Below are 14,729 nucleotides of genomic sequence, written 5' to 3'. Positions count from 1 at the left end.
ATGGCTAAGAGTCTCACTGATTACGACCACCATATCGAGACTTGCTATTCCTTCTGCCTAGAACAGTGTTATCTCTGTCTCCGCTGTGACAGCCCAAATCTCTTCTTTTGCTGGCTTCTGTCAATTTTTTTCTTGATGTCTAGGAATAGGCAACTTCTCCAAGAAAGGCTTCCCTGACCCTCCAAGGCTGGGTTAGTTATGATTCCTCTGTGCTCTCACGGTGCTTGTCCCTGTCACAACACTTCTCACACTGCCTGTTTCCTTGCCTGTCTTCCCAACTAGGCTGTATACACCCAAATTCCCAAGCTTAGTACTGTGTGTGGCAGATGCTTAATAATTGTTCAGTGAATGGAAAACTTTCCAATAATGAGATGCCCAGTGAAACAGTATCTCAACAGGTAGCCAATTCAAACGGTGGTCAGGTGGCTGGCTGGTTGATCTAAACGACTTTAAAGCCCCTCAACTACAAGTTTCTATCCAATAAACAATTCAACACACTCTGACCTCATTATCACACTTAGCAGTCTGGACTTTAACATGCAGGCAATGTTGGGCCATCAGATTTTTAAAGAAAGTGCAACATGCTCACATCTGTGCTTGTTGCTTTATTAGCCATATCTGGAACACCTCCCACCCCAACCCCTTATTGGTATCAGGACAAAATTCCAATTACCATTCACAAACATAAACACCACATCCCACCCAGGCCCCCAAAATATACATAGATAAGGAAACAGTCAAACCAAAGGGAATTTTCAAAAGCTAACTGCAGCATTTAACTCCATCTTAACCACCTGCAAGCAATGAGGATCTGTAAACACCCTCTAGGAACCCAAAAGCTAATCCCTCTTGTGTGCCTTTATGGAAAGAGGGCACAGAGAGGGAGCATTTCATAAAGGTAATCCATTTAATCGTCCTGAGTAGTTCTGATCCAAGCTGCTGTCATAGCACTGCTATTCTTGATCACTGCAACCCTATAGGCCCAAACCGCGGATAGTAAGAAAGGCAGGTGCAAATAAGGCAAGGGTGGAAAGTCCCCTGGGGTCCACTTCAAGGGTAGGAGGTCTCTTTGGAAGCTACAGAAGGAGTGAATAGAGATCTCCAAAAAAGGCTTCAGTGATAAGGAACTTCAATCCACAGAGTGGGGGGAAAGGAAGAGAAAGCTTAATCAGAAGTACAACCAGGCCTGAGTTCCTGCTCTGGGCTGCATGCCACACCCTACTGCAGATGAGGACTAATAATCATTTTGCATTTACAGAGCACCCAGAGGTTAAGGGAAGCCCTAATAGTGCCAGCTTTGACAGTCAAAAGAGGACAAATACTATATGATTCCACTTAAAGGAAGTACCTAGAATGGTCAAATTCAGCGACAGAAATAGAATGGTGGTTGCCAGGGTCTGGGAGGAGAGGGGAATAGGGAATTAGTGTTTAATGGGTATAGAGCTTCAGCTGGATAAGATGAAAAGTTCTAGACACGGATAGTGGTGACACCTGCAGAACAATGTAAATGTACTTAATGCTACAGAACTGTACATCTAAAAATGGTTAAAAAGGTAAATTTTATCTTATGTATATTTTTACTAAAAAAGCACACCAGCTTTAAAGTTATATTGTCTCATCAATTACTTGACCCTGAGCAAGTCATGTAACCTCTCTAAGCCTGTTTCTTCTTCTGAACAACAGGGATAATAATAGTACCTAATTCATACAGTTGCTGAGGATTAAATGAGATACTCCACAGAAATTCCTTAGTCCAGTGACTGGTACATGGTAAGTACTTAATAAATGTTAGCTATTATTCCTACTGCTACAACCTCTACAATGCACTTTCAGACATTTCTCATAGTCCCCACACAACCCTGTGGGAGTTTACAGATAAGGAAACAGACTCAGAGAGCCGCAATGAGTGGCTCAGTTCATGCCACACCAAATCCTCTGCCCATGAGAGGTGTCCAGTCCTCCCCACTTGTTAATTCAGTGATCTATGTAATGCAAGTGCCCTAACCTTGCTGTGTCTCAATTCTCAATTAGAGTTGTAAAAAGGAAATATAAACAAAACTCTGTGAACTCCCTCATGGAAGTGTTAGAAATGAAATCAGATAATGGTTACAGAAGAGTACTATAAACCATAAAGTACTATATAGTAAAAGTGATGACTTATGAGAACTGGTACACCTGTGCACAAAACTTGGCCTCCTTTTAATGATAAACCTGAGGCGTGGAGAGTGGCTGGAACTAAACAACTTCCTTGAGATTTCAATTTACCCAGGATTCCTGGTCTTAAGGCATGAATAAGTTAATATAGTACCCATTCAAAAGGTGGCAAGGTATGGTAGAAATAAAAATATAACTGCACTGGGAGGCAGAAGACTGGGAATTCTAGTTCTGATTCTGACACTAAGGCAGTCTGTGAATTTAGACAACTCCCCCATTCAAGGTTCAGTTAACAGGGAAAGGGAAAAAAAGAGATTAAAAAAAGTTGGACCGCATGGTCTGTAAGACCCCTTCCAGCTCCTACATACCACAACTCCTGAATCCAGAATCTTGAAAAGGGGAAAGCACAGCAGATCTCCAAACTCCAAAAAACCAATGCAAACTTCAGGAGATTCCTCAAGACCTGGCTTAGGAACTCCCCTGTCTGATTTTCAGACACTCCTCACACCGGGGATCAAACATACTGGAAAACTAGAACTCTTGCCAAAGTTAATTTTAGTTCACTTTCAGCCCTCTGGGCCTTATTTGAAAATAGAAGAAATAAAACCCTATTTGAAGGCAGGGAGTTGAAGCAGTTGACTTGAGCCACTTCCTGCTCCCCCTCCCCCAACAAGGAACTATAAATCTAAATACTATAGAGAATATGCAAGATTTGGAGGGAGGAACTTCCCATAAACAAAATAAAGGACGGGACCTCACTGTTGATACTGACTTAAGCCTTCGTTAGCCAAAACCCCAGGGAACTTAGTTGGGCTTGAGATCTAGCTGGAGTCCCCTGCATCCATCAACTTACAACGGGCAATACTAGCAAGAAATTCATAGTAACTTCCTTTCCCTCGGACCTCCCGTAGCCTTCATCCATAGTACAGTGGACACTGATCCAGCAGTCAGGCAGAACGGAGTTATGTCTCTAACGGTGTCACCCAAGGGCAAGTGAAAACCTCCTCTGCACTAAGAGATCATACAAGCTCATACTAAGAAAGAAATAACAGGGACTAGCACCACAGCTTTACACTTCTGTGCAAATTATTTAATCTCTCTGCGCCTAGACTTCTGCTTTTGTAAGTGGGATAACCCCAGAAGGCCGTGGTGAGCATTAAACGAAAAACAAGGCTTACAAAGTTCCTAAGTCCATTCAACGTTACCTGTTGGTATTAAACGCTTCTCTCTCATTATTTGTTACCCCTATGAATCCACAAACACCCTGCGAGGCGACTTTTCCTCCCCTTTCACAGAGGAGCAAATTGAGGCTCGGCGCGAAGGGGGCTGCGTGAAGCGCGGCACCCACCCCGGCTCGAGGGCCTGTTGTTGTTCCTCTCCGAGCCCAAGGTGTGCAAGGAGCCCAGGACCGGCAAAGGCGGGGGCCGAGGAGGCGCTCAGGCCCCTGGGGAGCGAGGCAGGACCAGTTTTGCGCGCCCCGGGGAGCCTGCAGACCCAGCCCGCCAGGCAGAGCCGGAAGAAGCCCGGGGACCGGGCCAGAGCCAGAGTCGGGGCCGCCCGAGGCCTCCCTGGCGCGGCCTCCGCTCCCCTCCCTCCTCCCTCCGGCGGGCGGGGCGGGGCGCGAGCACAAAAGACTCCAACTTCCGAGCGGGCGCCGGCCCACCCCGCCAACTCCTGGCCCAGGCCGGGCCCGCGGGGAGGAGGCGGGCAGGGAAGGCCAGGGCGGCCGGGAGCGGGCGCGGATGGGCCGGGTCGGCGCCCCAGGGCGGCGGGCTCGGGTGGGGGGCAGGTGCTGAGGAAGGGGCCTGGGAGTTACTCGGGCTCCTGGGACTTCCAGAATGGCCGAGAAAAGAGTTTCTAAAAATAGGCAGCGGCCCGCGCGAAAAGGTGGGCGACCGGAAAGGAACAAGGAACACCCCCCCCCGCACCCCTAGGGAGACGCCCGCGGCCCCCACTCACCCGCGCCGAGAGGTGTGGAGGAAGCCGCGCGCCGCGAAAGGAGGCGGTGCCGCCGCACTCGGGGGCGGAAGGGAGGGAGGAAAAAGGCGGCCCCGGCCGCGGCGTGAGGAGCTGAGCACACGCACGGGAGTCGCCGCCGCAGCCGCTACCGCCCCCTCAGCTCCGCCCGCCCTGCGCTCGCGCCGCTCGCGCGCCCCACCGCACTGACAGCCGCGCGCGCCCCGCAGCCGCGAGTCCTTCCCTCGGCCGGCACCACCGAGGCGCGCGGGGGAGGGGGCCCCGGAGCGGCTTCCCTCAGCTCGGCTCCGCCCACCTCCCCAGCCCTGGCCCCGGGCCCTCCCTGCCCCGCTCTGTCTCCGGGGAAGGACACGGGGACACACAAGCGCGAGCAGTCCACAGCCCCGCCCTGACACAGCCCGCTCTCCAGGCGCAAGGGCTCTCCCCACCCCTCAACCTGGCTTTGGAAAAGTCCAGAGCTTCGGCCGGGGCGGGGCCTGACGGGGAGGAGGGACTGAGGGCGAGAGGAGAGACCCGCTGACACCAGTATGGAGCGGGAGGCGGGGCGGGGCTGAGAGGGTGAGGAGACCGGAGAAGAGAGGAGCGTGAGACAGGTATGGACGACCGTGGAAGCCTCCCGGAGCCAAGAGCCCGGGCAGGGCTTGAAAGGAGCGACTGTGGGCGGGGCCGGAGGGAGGCCGTCCCCGGAGGAGGAGTCAAGGGTGGAGGGAGGCCTGGGCGAGGCTGGAGAAGGCGGGACCCTTAGTGGAGGGAGCTGGAGGCCAGGCTGAAGAGAAGCCCCGGAGGGAGGAAAGATTGCGGAGGGACCGAGTGAGGCGGGCCCGGAAGCCGAGCAGGGAGGAGGGGGCCCAAAGGTGGCCATTCTGGGGAGGAGCCGGAAGGAGGCGTGACCCCAAAGAGGATCGCGGCGTGGTGCTGGAGGTGGGCGGGGCCTGGAGATGGGGCCCAAACAGGTTGCCGGGGGGGCGGTGCCAGAGAGACGTGGAAGAGACGAAGTAGGAAGGAGCGTCGGGTCCTTTCGCTTTCAAGGAACCAGGCGCGTGGCCTGGACGAGGATCGCTCTTCGCTGCCTAGGCTGGGACTGGGCGGAGGGACTGCCGTTAGGGTGGGTCTGGCGAAGAGGTGCGACTCCCACTTAAAAAAAAAAGGAAAATTAAAATCAAGTACCGTTACCGTTCTCGGGTGCAGGAAATGTTTTATAACTTGATGGGGGTGGCGGTCCTCCCTCCTGAATATTTCTCCTGTCGGAAAATATAACCTAAATCAGTGTTCCAACCTCCACGGAACAGCCGGAGGGGTCTTCTGAGAGCCCTTCAGTCTTCCGCGATAGACTTCCATGAAGGCTGGGAACTGTCCAGGCAAATTCTCCATGCGTCGTCCAACCGGTGATTTCGTGACTGTATTTTTCACGTCGCTTCCCCCAGAACCTGCCTAAGAGACAGGATTGCCGAGAACGGAGCAGAGTTTGAAGTGAATCCTGACTCCGCCAGACCGGCCGTTATAGCTCCGTTCGTGTTGTTTGGTGCCCTCGTGTTGTTGGATGACCTCGTGTCTCTCTTCAAAAGGAAGAGAAATCAAATTAGAGAGAGGGTGACACTGAGACGAAGGCCGGGAATGTTGTTTCTCCACCTCTTCTAACTTCTGGTTCCTTCTTAGACCTCAGATCTCTGCTTAAATATCACTTTCTCAGAGAGGCCTTCCCTGAACACTCCACCTAAAGATGTCCTCTAGTTTGGCCTCTTGTTCATTTCCTTCATGGCATTTATAGTCTTGTCATTTATTTGCCCGTTTGTGTGTGTTGGTCTGTCTCCTCCAGTAGAAGGGAAGTTCTGTGAGACCAGGAATCTTTGGCTGTTGTGTCCATCACTGTGTTACCAGACCTAGTGCAATGTCTGGCATAGAACTGGTGTTCAATAAACACTTGAGTGAATGAATCAATCAATCAACCAGTTAATGAATCTGGTCTCCACCAACCTCTGCTGTGTTTTTGGCCACTCCCTGGCTCCTGACGTCCCTCTCTGAGTACCAGTCTTACCATGTTTGCGGGAATACAGCACACTTTCTCAGCACCCTCTGCTATAGCACTTTCCCTACTTGGATTGCTCCTCTCCTTCTGCCTAGATGCCTCTTGTTCATCCTTCAGCTCAGGAGCTACCTTCTCTGAGAGGCCTTCTCTGACCTCTCATCAGCCCCACCACCATGCAAGTTGAGGCACTCACCCCTCCCTGCTCATGGCCTTGGTTATAAAACTTGCCTGTACAGATATCTTCCCTGCTGGTGCTGAGGATTATGTTATGGCCTATAAGATCCTTTGTTACCTGCCCCCTGCTACCCTTCTGACCTTATCCCCTGTATTGCACTCACCTCCTCTCACTCTGCTTCAGCCGCATTGATCTCCTTCCTCTTCTGATATGCCAAGCACACTGCCAGCCTCAGGGCCTTTGCACTTGCTGTTGTGTCTTCCCCAAATGTTCTCCTCCCAAATATTGGCATGGCTCACTCTTTCAGGTCTCTGCTCAAATGTTACTTCCTCAGAGAGGCCTTCCTTGGCCCACATTTCACATTGCAACACCCTACTCCTCTGCACCTCCTCACACCCTTTCCTGCTGGATTTTTCTCCATAGCACCTATCATCACCAGAAATATTATGTTTGTTTGTTTATTGTCTCTCATATCCTCACCTTCCACTACAGTGTCATCTCCACAAAGACAGGATTTTGTCTGTTTTGCTCATTCCTCAGTACCTAGAACAGTAGGTTCTCATTTAATATTTGTTGAATGAATGACTATGAATTCAATAGAGAAATGTTAGGAATACTGTGTTGTCCAGAAGAATCTCTGGAGATTACAGCATGATGGGAGATGTTTCTGAAGAAATACATTGGCAACACTAGCTAACGTGGAGCGTTTACTAGTTGCCAGGCACTCTGCTAAGCACTTTTCAAGCTTGTTTAATTCCCACAACAGCCCTATGAGGTAGGTAGTATTATAATCCCTATTATACAGATGAGGAAACTGTGGCACAGAGGTTAACTTTCCCAAGGTCACACAGCTAGTAAGTGGTGGAGTCCAACTTTAGAGCCTGTATGCTGAATCACTGTAGCATCCTACCTCCTAATTATTAAGGACCTACCGTTGTTGGTCCATTAAAGCTGAAGAATGAGGAAGAGACAGATGTTCTTTTGCCTTCTGGACAGTGTGGTATAGGGTATGGTGCCTAGAGTTTCAGTAGAATTTTTTCTTAGCCACTGTATTAGTCACAGTTCTCCAGAGAAGGAGAATCAATAGGATATATATATAGAAATATGTAAGAAGAGATTTATTATAGGAATTGGCTCACACGGTTATGGAAGCCTACAAGTCTCAACTGCCGTCTGCAAGCTAGAGAACCAGGAAAGCCAGTGGTATAATTCAGTCCAAGTCCAAAACCCCAAGAACCAGGAGCACCAACGTCCAACATCCTGGGCAAGAGAAGATGGATGTCTCGGCTCAAGCAAAGAGAGCAAATTTGCCCTCCCCCCCCCCTTTTGTTCTATTTAGGCTTCAACAGATTGGATGATACCCACCCACATTAGTGAGGGTGATCTTCTTTACTTAGTCTACCAATTCAGATGCTAATCTCTTCCAGGAACACCCTCACAGACACACCCAGGAATGTTATACCAGCTATCTGGGCATATGTTAGCTTAGTCAAGTTGACACATAAAGTTAACCATCACAGCCACCATGACAGAAGCTAGCTAGAGAACAAAACCATCACGTGGAGAAGGGTCAGACTGAGAAAATATCACAGAAAAAATGAGCCAGAGGGGGCCAGCCCCAAGGTGTAGTGGTTAAGTTCTTGTGCTCTGCTTCAGTGGCCTGGGGTTTGTGGGTTCAGGTCCTGGGCACAGACCTATGCACTGCTCTTCAAGCCATGCTGTGGCAGCATCCCACATGCAAAATAGAGGAAGACGGGCACAGGTGTTAGCTCAGGGACAATCTTCCTCAAGCAAAAAGAGGAAGATTGGCAACAGATGTTCACTCAGGGCCAATCCTCCTCACCGAAAAACAAAAAACAAACCAAAAAAAGAGTCAGGGACCTGATAAAGCCATACCTGAAGCTTGACCCACCTCTGGACTTTTCTTTTTTTTCTTTTTTTTTTTTTTTAAAGATTTTATTTTTTCCTTTTTCTCCCCAAAGCCCCCTGGTACATAGTTGTATATTCTTTGTTGTGGGTCCTTCTAGTTGTGGCATGTGGGACGCTGCCTCAGCGTGGTTTGATGAGCAGTGCCATGTCCGCGCCCAGGATTCGAACCAACGAAACACTGGGCCGCCTGCAGCGGAGCGCGCGAACTTAACCACTCGGCCACGGGGCCAGCCCCCACCTCTGGACTTTTCCATGAACCAATACATCTTTATAGTTTGAGTAGTTTGAGTTCGGGTTTTTGTAACTTGAAAATAGATTTCCTAATGAAAACAGATAAGTAGGGTTCAACAGGTAGAGATATTAATGCCTCACATTTTTATGGAATGTTTGTTTATAGAATGCTGAAGGGTATTCCAGAAAGAGGGAATAGCAGATATGAAGGCAGGAATGTGAGAGCTAGGGGTTTCTGCAGGGCAAGGTATGAGTTGAGTTGAGAAGGATGAGATATAGAAGGTAGGCTAGAGCTAGCATCTGGAGAAACTGGTTTCTACACTCAACTTGGTAGGTGGTGGGAATCATTGAAAGGATTTGAGCAGAGATTGCTTTAAAATGATAAAATGTCAAGTTTGGAAGAAGCTTTAAAAGTAATCTGGCTCAACTTTGGGTTCTGTTTTTGTCTCCATTTCATGGATGAGGAAATGTGACATGGCCATTGTCTCACAGATGGTAGGTCTAGGAATCAGGATTCTTCGAACCCAGGGCCGTCTGAGCCCCAGGGCATGCATTCAGCCACTTCCTCTTCCCACCACTGGAATTAATCCTTCCCTCTGAGTTCACCCTGAATGGGCGAATCCTTCTTCAGAGATTTGACAATCATGTTTGTAGAGCTACCGGAGCTAGGATTAGGAAGATGGACTCGAGGAAGGGGAGAGTAGAGGGACCCAACAGGTATCTTCAACAGAGGCAAAGAATGAAGGCGGATAAGGAAGGCAGGTGAATGAAAGAAGAGAAGTGGCAGATGAGGGAGAGGTGGTGGGGCAGAATCAGCAGGACCTGGAGAAGGAGCAGATGGAGATAGAGGAATATAAGTAGGAAGAAGTCATTGAGGAAGACACTGGCTTGTCATTAGAACAGGTGTTGCAAAATCAGGGCCAGGCAGATACCATAAATGAGCAAAGTGGGTCAGGTATAAGAAAATAGGCAGTAATGGGGTCTGTAGCAAGCTGGGAGTTCATGCCCCTTCTAAAGTAGGCAGCTACTACTCGTGGGAATACACAGGCCCAGTGTTGCAAGTTGCCGGGTCTAAAAAGAAAAAAAGCTCTAAGTTCAAATTTTGTATGAAATCATCTTGTTTTTAAGTGCTGGCAACTAATTCAAAATTAAAAAGAAAAAAAACCACTGTGCTGGCCTGAAACACATACACCTTAAGTCTGGGTTTGGCCTGTGGGCTGCCAGTTCATCCCTTCTAATTAATTTGGGTCCACACCCCTCTTCACTACTTACAGCTGTCTGCTCTTGAGCAAATTACTTCACCTCTCAAGTCCCAGGTTGTTACCTGCAACATGAGGATAATTAATTCCCCACATTATAGGCTTGCTGTAAGGATTCTTTTTTTTTTTTTTTTTGAGGAAAATTAGCCTTGAGCTAACATCTGCTGCCAATCCTCCTCTTTTTGCTAAGGAAGACTGGCCCTGAGCGAACATTCGTGCCCATCTTCCTCTATTTTATGTGGGACACCTACCACAACATGGCTTAACAAGCAGTGCATAGGTCTGCACCCGGAATCCAAACCAGCGAACCCCGGGCCACCGAAGTGGAATGTGCACACTTAACTGCTGCGCCACCAGGCTGGCCCCTGGGATTTTTAAAAATAAGATAATTATATGTAAAGTACTCAGAACAGTGCCTGACATAGAGCAAACACAAAATAGTTTTATCATTGTGAAAGTTATTCTTTCTCCTGTAACCCATAAAATCATGAACTAGAAGTGATGAGGATTTTAGGCTGGTTACTTTTAAAACTGCAGATGAGAAGCAGGCTCCGAGGACTGGAATTTGCTTGCTCTTTGAGAGATATTTGCATTTGTGAAGGAAGGGGGGATGACCTTGTAGGGACCTGAAATTGGCCACCCCAGGATATATCTCTTTGGCATCGGGATTGTTTGGGGCTGATTGCTTTTCATAACAGGAACAGGGAGGGAGGCTCTGGGGAATGGTACTTGCCCTTGTTGGGACATATTTACATTTGTAAGGTAAATCTCTATCTGTAAAAGATGCCTCCCTCTCTGTACCAGGAAGAAGAAGAGAGATGACCTTGTCCCTAGAAACTCTTAATGGAGAAGGCAAGAACTTAAGTTGGTTGCTGTCTGGCAATCTCATGTAACTGATTTAGGGTGGTAACTTCTGACCTTTACTTAATTCAATTTGATTCTTGTCTAAAAGTCATGGGATCACCCAATGACCAGACCCCACCTGCAGTGATACCATTTTAACTTTTTTTCATGTTCTTTCCTTTGTCTTGTAAAGAGATGACTCACATACCTGTACCTTATAAAATTAGCCCTAACCCTCAACTCAGGGCAGCAGCAGTGGCTCCTCCTGCCCATGGGCCCTGTCCCCACGCAGCAGCCTGACTGCCCATGGGTCCTGTCCCCATGCTATTCCACACTATTCTCTAAATAAAAGAGCACTACTGCCAGATCTTGAGAGTCCAAGAAATCTTTCTTTCAACTCCTTGGCTCACCGACCCCGCATCAGAAGAACTGGAAAAGTCCTCAAAGACGTCTCGTCCAGGAGTTTTCAAACCTGTTAAGCTATAGAGCCCTCTTTGTTTTTTCTTTTTATTTCTTTTTTTATCATTATTATTCTTTTTTTTTAATTGAGGTAACATTGGTCTATAAATTTTCAGGTATACATCATTATATTTCAACTTCTGAATAGACTACATCATGTTCACCACCAAAAGTCTAGTTACCATCCATCACCATACAAATCTGCCCTTTACCCCTTTCGCCCTCCCACACACACGCACATTCCGCTCCGGTAACCACCAACTGTTCTTTTAAAGCAATGCATAAAACAGATGCTGGAGCGGAGTGACTTTGTTTGAACTGGGAGGAGGGGAACTCAGAGTCCTGCCTACTAGTCCTCCCCTCACCAGCCACAAACTGCCCTCCTTAAGCAGTGGTCCCTTCACAAAATCCCAGGGTGTTGCAGAACACAGTTTGACAATCACTATTCTATTCCAAGTCCCATTTTACAGATAAGGAAACTGAGGCTCAGAAAGGTACAGAGATCTGCCTAAGCTTCAGTGACAGGGAGGGATTCCTGCCTCCCAGGCTAATGCACTTTCACAGTGGGAGTGCCACTCCCTCCTCCTGTCCACCTGGTTGAGAATAAACCCTCTCTTGGCCCTCCCTGACCCGGGTGAAGAGTAGCCCCCCAGCGTTGCCCAGAGCCCCAGGATATAGCTGGGGTTCTCAGCTGCAAATTAGGAGGAAAAAATAATGAACTCAGGCTAACGGGAGCAGAAAAGGAATTTATCAGAAGGGTATGGAGGAGCTCCCAGAACTACTGGGAAGGCTGGAGAACCAGGCACAGAGAATTGAAGATATGGGATCAGGGAACTGGATGTTGCTAGGACTCTTTCTCCCCAGTCCTTGTCTCTCTTTCCCTCTGCCTGTGAGCTTTTCTCCTCAATCCTGGACACTTGGCTGCATTAGCTGTCAGTACTCACAACTCAGGTGCTCCACCAGAGAGACTGGGGCTTTCTGCTTCTGGTCTTAAGGACAGAATTTTAGGGAGGGACTTTGATTGGTCCAACATGAGTAAGTGTTCATCTCTAGACCAATTATCCATGGCTGAGGGGCCAGGTACTGTGACTAGCCCAGCTTGAGCCAGGTGCCCACTCTTAAACAATCATTGTGGATAGGGAGGTGGCACAGATGAGACAGCAGCCCCCATTGGAATCATGTGGTTGGAGAAGGAGCGTTTCTCTCCTCCGTGAAGCCTATGTCATCTCCGCTGCCACGCACACATGCCGCTAGCTAAGTCTAAATGAAATGCTCCCCCACTCTCCAAGTTTTATTGCCCTTTACTTATAACTATTAGAGTACACATCCAGCTCACCTAGAGGATGGAGACCTGTCTTGTCCTTCTTTGTATCCTTCCAGCACAGTCAGACAAGAGGCCCCATAAATGCTGTCAGATTGGGTTGGACTGAATTAACCCTTAGAGATATTTAGTCCAACTTGCCTGTTTTACAGATAGAGAATAAGGCCTAGAGAGCGGAACTTACATATGGTGTATGCTGAAAGCTGCCCGTCAGGAGAGTTGCAGAACCAGACCTGGGGCCCTCTCATCTTGACGTCTAGTTCAGGGCAGGTTAAACTCTGTTTAATCCTTGCCGATATGGATATCTGAGACTTGAATAGAAGGCATTTCTCATTTCAGATGCACCCATTGGCAAGTTTAAGCCAAGAGCTCGGACCTCGCAAGTGTTCAGTAATTGAAGACATCAGAGCCAGAAACAGAGTGAACAGGCCTTGGTTCCAACCCCAGCTCTGCCTCTTACTGGACAAGCTCCTCAAACTCTCTAAGCCCCAATTTTGTCCTCTGTAAAATGTGCGTAAATTACGTTTACCTTGAGAATTGTTGGGAAGACTAGGAATAACGTGTGTGGTGTCCCCTGACACATAGATGGTCTTCAAGCAATAGTAAGCTCTTCTAATCATTGTTATTCATAATAAAGAGGATGAAAAACAAAAGCTCTGGCTTCTCAAAGGGAAGAGAATTGTTCCTAAGGCTCATTTCTTGGAGAACATAATCTGTATCTTCTTTTTCCTACACAAATTCCCTTTGAAAAGGAACAAAGGAATTCCCTTTGTTAGGAAGGAAGGAAGAAAAGGAGGAAGAGTTGGCAGGCTGCGACTGTCTCTTCCTCTCCCTGAACTTTGCTCTGCTTCACCTACCCCAGACTCTTCTCCATCCCTCTGCCATGCTGAGCTCAGGTCACACTGCTGGTGTGAGACCGCTGGCTTGGAGCCATCCTAGCTGGGAGGGAAGGAAGTGCGTGTGGCAGAATCAGGGTACTCCCATGACAGCAGAGAGCAGGCTCGGAGCATACAGTCCCCACCCCTACTACTGGCAGCTCAAGGTTACTAGGGAAGCTCTCCATAGGTCAATGCAAGGTTGTGTGTCTCTCATTCCTCACTGGCTGAGCCCTCAGAGCCGTGTCTCTCCTCTCTGCCTTATTCCTAGGTCTCCAAATTTGTTTTTTATCAAACAATAAACAGTCTGGCACTTTGAAGTATGGTCTTCATTAAGTAGGGAGCAAATCATTCCATACCTTCCCTCCCAATGCCCCCCTCACCAGGCCCTTCCAGCCTCCTAGCAAACGGGGGCACCTCCCTGCCCCTTCCCAATGATCTTCCCTCTCCTCCCCATTGCATCCTTGAGCAGCAACACCAATATCAGAGGGAACGGCTTTAACTGAAATTGACATTAAGGGCTCACTTGCTCAAGCAGAAGCACATTAGGAGAAATATAAACAAGGAAGGCTTTGCATCTGTGGCATTTGTTCTAATGAGAAAAACCGTCTCTAGTGCATCTTATTCAAAAAGGATTGAGTGCCCAGGAAATGACAGATGCACAAAGTCTTCCACCCCCTCCCCACTTCCAATATTCGGAAGTGTCACACACACTTCCTGAGACTTTTCAATCAACCTTGCTTCTATGCTGGCCTCCCAGGTGCATTTCTGTAGAAGTCATCCACCACATTCCCCTTCATGTTCTCCATCTGCTTCTCCAAATCCACTTCTCCATATTCTTTTAAGAGTTCTTGGTCAGATGTTCTTATTTGCTGTTGAACCTCAGGAATTCTTGACCAAGTTGCCCAAGAACTTAGCTTTGGATCCAACTGGGGGACCCTGGGACTGAAAGAATCCCAGCTGGAGTAGAGAGAAAGATACCCGATTACTCAGGTGTCTACATAAAGAATATAAAAGTGTTCTTTAAATTGTACTCTAAATGGTACATAATGTTTTTGTCAGTATGAATGAATGGTTGTAGGTCATAGATACTGTTTTGTCTGCACAGTATCATCTTCCCCTCTTTGTGGTATCACTATCTGACCTTCCTGTGAACCTCCACTCCCATTCTTGGTCCCCACCAGAAAGACTGTGGCCACAAGGGGCCGGCCCCGTGGCCAAGTGGTTAAGTTCGCGCGCTCCGCTGCGGCGGCCCAGGGTTCGGATCCTGGGTGCGGACATGGCACTGCTCATCAGGTCACGTTGAGGCAGCGTCCCACATGCCACAACTAGAAGGACCCACAACTAAGATATACAACTATGTCCGGGGTGGGGGGGTTTGGGGAGATAAAGCAGAAAAAAAAATTGGCAACATTTGTTAGCTCAGGTGCCAATCTAAAAAAAAAAAAAAAAAAGACTGTGGCCGCAAAAGTCAGACTGC

General features: G+C 48.4%; 1 protein-coding gene and 1 long non-coding RNA gene across 10 annotated transcripts in view; one reads left to right on the top strand and one right to left on the bottom strand.

The window, feature by feature from the left end:
* The window catches only part of RALY (RALY heterogeneous nuclear ribonucleoprotein), a 78,144-nt gene extending 73,676 nt beyond the window's left edge, over positions 1–4,468 (bottom strand). The window contains exon 1 of one of the 9 annotated variants that reach the window (XM_070588051.1): positions 4,114–4,468. The gene's annotated coding sequence lies outside the window, so the exon portion shown is untranslated. Of the gene's footprint in view, positions 1–3,359; positions 3,787–4,113 lie in introns of those variants that run through there. The other 8 variants (XM_070588059.1, XM_070588045.1, XM_070588057.1 and 5 more) reach the window with 8 other exon arrangements.
* LOC139078053 (uncharacterized) lies at positions 4,451–13,027 on the top strand. Its single transcript, XR_011530781.1, has 2 exons — positions 4,451–4,724; positions 12,714–13,027. It is a non-coding gene; the product is annotated as an uncharacterized lncRNA (long non-coding RNA).
* The last annotated feature ends 1,702 nt before the right edge of the window (positions 13,028–14,729 follow it).

This window comes from Equus przewalskii, chromosome 21, assembly GCF_037783145.1.
Source record: "Equus przewalskii isolate Varuska chromosome 21, EquPr2, whole genome shotgun sequence".
NCBI lineage: Eukaryota > Metazoa > Chordata > Mammalia > Perissodactyla > Equidae > Equus > Equus przewalskii.
This window is presented reverse-complemented; position numbering and strand designations above follow the sequence as displayed.